This window comes from Nematolebias whitei, chromosome 15 (genome assembly GCF_014905685.2).
Source record: "Nematolebias whitei isolate Nwh7 chromosome 15, NemWhi1, whole genome shotgun sequence".
NCBI classification, from domain to species: Eukaryota; Metazoa; Chordata; class Actinopteri; order Cyprinodontiformes; family Rivulidae; genus Nematolebias; species Nematolebias whitei.
Window position 1 is genome coordinate 19668706 of NC_056512.1, and position 4527 is coordinate 19673232.

Here is a 4527-nt window from a genome sequence, read left to right on the forward strand (position 1 = left end):
TAATGGCAACCTGCATGACCATGTGCACTTCTGTTACGTTGCCAGATATGATTTCAACTCGGTCAGTGTTGCAACAATTTCTCCGACACTCCGACCGTTACTGTCAAAACCAGTTCTCCGTCCTCTGTTATGGAGAAAAATGAGTGTGTGTTGAAACAACAGCCACTGTGCGAGAGGCGGAGCGTACAAGGACACAGAGACAAACAACCATTCACTGTCTCACTCACACCAAGGGACAACTGAGTTACCAATCAGCCTAAAATGCATGTTTTTGGTCTGTGGGAGAAGAAGAGAACGTGACGATTAGAGCTGGGCCTTCAGCTCGCGTGAAAAATGTTGTCATGCAATCTGAGCTTCTGATTATTTAAGAAATGTTGCACTAATACACGTAATTTAAGGCAACACATGGTGCGTTCAGGTACAACGTGTATATTCAATGATCCACATTAGAATTTTAACAGTAACCCACAGAACTTATTGTGTCTGTAAAATTTAATCATGCAATGAAGCCAAAACTCAACTGTAATATTTAAAATGAACTATGTACTGGTATATTTAACCTTTTTTTTTTTTAGAGCTACTGCAAATTTAGTGTTTTTTATTTAATTTTATTTATTTACAGTTAGTTTTTCGTTTATTCAACCTTTACTTATACAGGTTAGTCTCATTGAGCCACGAGGACTCATTTACAAGAGGGACCTGTTTTGAACGAAGAACACAGATGAGGTACAGACAACAATAGACAGTCGTATAAAAAACATATAAAATGAAAAGTAAATTAAAAAAAATATAATAATGAAACAAAAACAGCTACATTATAAAGTGGTGTAAAACACTAACAACAGGAACATGTCTGTTGGTTTATTGCCAGGAACTTAGCAGATGTTTAAAATCCCTTAGAGAGGTCAAGGTCGAGAGCTTCAGATATTCCATCCATTTTCTTCCGCTTATCCGGGGTCGGGTCGCGGGGGTAGCAGCCCAAGTAGGGAGGCCCAGACTTTCCTCTCCCCAGCCACTTGGTCCAGCTCCTCCGGGGGAATCCCGAGGCGTTCCCAGGCCAGCCGAGAAACATAGTCCCTCCAGCGTGTCCTGGGTCTTCCTCTGGGTCTCCTCCCGGTGGGATGTGTCCAGAACACCTCACCAGGGAGGCGTCCAGGAGGCATCCTAAACAGATGCCCAAGCCACCTCAACTGGCTCCTCTCGACGTGGAGAAGCAGCGGCTCTACTCTGAGTCCCTCCCGGATGATTGAGCTTCTCACCCTATCTCCAAGCTAGAGTCCTTCTGTCTCCCACCACCTGCACTGGGTCCAGTGGGCGTCCAAGCACAGAGCTGGCCTTCTTGATGAGCTTATCTAGCTGCTCATAAGCTGCTGCTCCAACACACAACACCATAGAAGATGGCTGATGCCACTACCGAGTCAAAGAAGGTCTTCAGGAGCACCCCATGCACTCCAAAAGACCTCAGTCTCCTCAGCAGGTAGAGTCTCTGACCCTTCCTGTAAAGTGCATCAGTGTTGTGAGACCAGTCCAGTTTATTGTTCAGGTGAACACCCAGGTACTTGTAAGAGTCCACGATCTCGATGTCCACTCCCTGGATGTTCACCGGGGTCACTGAGGTGGGTCTGTGCCTGCGGAAAATACATCAGGAATGAACAGCATGAGCATCGGATCCGTTTACAAATTAAACCCTGCTACTTGGTATGACTACTGCTGCTGAAGGTGCCTCTGCTCTCATGCCGACATCTTTCACCACATTTTATTTTCTTTCAATTCCACCCGTTTAAAATATAATTTTTCTGCAAAAGATCACCTTGAAATAACGGACAAGCAGGCCACATTGTTCACGTCTGCCATAAAGGCTTTACAACACTGTCATGGACCGCAGGGGCTCCCAAAGGCTCACGTTGTCGTGTTTTGGTCCCACCCACTCCACACCAACAGCGTGATTGGTGAATCTTCCTGTCAGGTGATCAACGACCTCGGCTTGGAGCGTCTCTGACTGAGCTCAGCCTTCTCTCCTGACCGTGAAGTCCTAACTAGTGCTAAGCTCCACCTTTCTGCCCCGAGACGCACATTTTAAAGAATCTAATTGGATAATTGTATTTTCATGGAAAAAAACCAAATAAATCTTACTCAAGTTGTTTACAGAAAATAAAGATAAATTAGCAAAAAATAAGGAAAAATACACTGAATATATATATTTAATAAACATAAATATTAAATAAGAATTTTAATGTAACATTTATATTTCATATGTTCTGATTTTTTTGGGGCCTTCTCTGAAAGCCTGGAAGGCCCTAAGGGTTTCCCACAGCGTGTGAGGAAACCCGTACATGCTCAAGGAGTATAAAGAACAAACCAATTCCACCCAGAAAGACCCCACAACAGGAGGTGATCCTATCACCTTCTCGCTGAGAGGTGCCAGCTCCAACCACTTCACCACTGTGCCACCCTAAACAGCTCTTCATGTGTTTAAATGGTGTCTTGACCCATTCCAAACCAACAAGTAACACCAAAGAGGAGCTGTTATTGTAACATATTTAAAACATTTTATACTAAAGGGTTAATAAATAGAAAATATAAGATATAAATGACAATTGGCAACAAACATGAACATGGCACATTTGTTGTCTTCCCAGAAATGATTTGTACTCAGTGTCCTTAATAATGCTACCATTTGGTTCAGTTTGTCTTCCTAGGACTGAACTTTAAGCCCGTTAAGTAAATATTCAGTGTAGAAGTGTAGTTTGGTAATGTGTCACCAGTTTCAGGGTAAAGAACAGGATGAAATTCAACTTGATCACAATGTTGTTGTTTTTTTTACCAAGGCACATTAACTGATCATTATCTGTTTTGCAAGAGCAATGATGTACAAGAGCCATAAAGCAATAATTTCCCATTTGTAATCTCATAAAATACTATGAAACAATTTCGTCAGGAGCTAAAGGAAAAAGAGCCCTGCTGTTCTCTGACCATGACTGATGGCACCAGATGGTCAACTTCTAGAGCTCAGTGTGTGTAACAATGCATCATTTATGATTTTTATTTTAATCTTTCATTCTTATGGCACACATACAGGACAATGTAAATATCTAAATATGGATATTTAACACCTATTGTACATTTAATTTATTTATTTTGTAGCATAAAGTGAAAGTGTTCCTTTTTTTTAAGACGTAAGGGCATCCATGTTTTGTGCTCTCTGGCTCATTGGGAGGAATGGTCTCCGATACTTTCACTGTATGATCAGCCTTTCCTCCAGTTCACTGTCTTTGTATGTTTTATTTAAATTGAAGATTGTGTGGACAACTCGTTTTTTTTTTTTTTAAGTTTTGTTTACAGTGACGAAATCCTATGAAAACTACATTCGCCTTATAATCTAGCTGTTTTTGCTACTTTTTTTTGCCATCTTATTTTAATTTGTAAAAAAATAATAATAAATCTGTATGCCTCTTTTATGATCGTCCACTTTTGTCATCACTCTTTGTTAAAATCAAGTCTCACTTGTAAATGAGTCCTCGAGGCTCAATGGGATTAACCCAGGGGTCTGCAACCTGCGGCTCTGGAGCCACATGCGGCTCTTTGGTCCCTCTGCAGCGGCTCTTTCAAGCTTTGACCAAAACTGGAATAAAACTGAATTTTATTGGTTGTTACAACAACTAAAAGGGCTAGTTTTAGCAGTTTTCCTGTAATTTATTTTGCAAATATATGAATACTAGAAGCATTACAAGGAGTTAAACATACTCACTTTCACTTTATGCTTTAGTTCTTCAAAGGATACATCATTTTTCTACAATTAAAAAAAATCACATAATAAAGCATAGTTTATTGTTTTAGTTTATAGAAACTGGGCAAAAACTATATTATTTTTTCCTTCTTGACAAGAATCTCGTCTTTTATTTTGTCTTAGGATGTAAAAATATCAATAAATGTTAAAAATCATTAGATATTTTTAGTTTTATAAAATCACCCCTACTATCCAGAAAAGCGCCCTCCAACAAATTTAAAGGTATTGTGGCTCCAGACACGTTTAATTTAGTGAACAAAGGGGCAGAAATGACTCTTTTGATCATAAAGGTTGCAGACCCCTGGATTAACCTGTCTAAATAAAGGTTGCAGACCACTGGATTAACCTGTCTAAATAAAGGTTGCAGACCACTGGATTAACCTGTCTAAATAAAGGTTGCAGACCCCTGGATTAACCTGTCTAAATAAAGGTTGCAGATCCCTGGATTAACCTGTCTAAATAAAGGTTGCAGACCCCTTGATTAACCTGTCTAAATAAAGGTTGCAGATCCCTGGATTAACCTGTCTAATTAAAGGTTGCAGACCCCTGGATTAACCTGTCTAAATAAAGGTTGCAGATCCCTGGATTAACCTGTCTAAATAAAGGTTGCAGACCCCTTGATTGACCTTTCTAAATAAAGGTTGCAGACCCCTGGATTAACCTGTCTAAATAAAGGTTGCAGACCCCTGGATTAACCTGTCTAAATAAAGGTTGCAGACCCCTGGATTAACCTTTCTAAA

The 4527-nt window shown here is 40.1% G+C and overlaps 2 protein-coding genes across 2 annotated transcripts in view; both read left to right on the forward strand.

The window, feature by feature from the left end:
- LOC119421496 (alpha-2-macroglobulin-like protein 1) overlaps nt 1-4527 on the forward strand; it is a 121543-nt gene that overhangs the window by 92318 nt on the left and 24698 nt on the right. The window lies entirely within an intron of this gene.
- The window catches only part of ldlra (low density lipoprotein receptor a), a 40299-nt gene that overhangs the window by 24088 nt on the left and 11684 nt on the right, over nt 1-4527 (forward strand). The window lies entirely within an intron of this gene.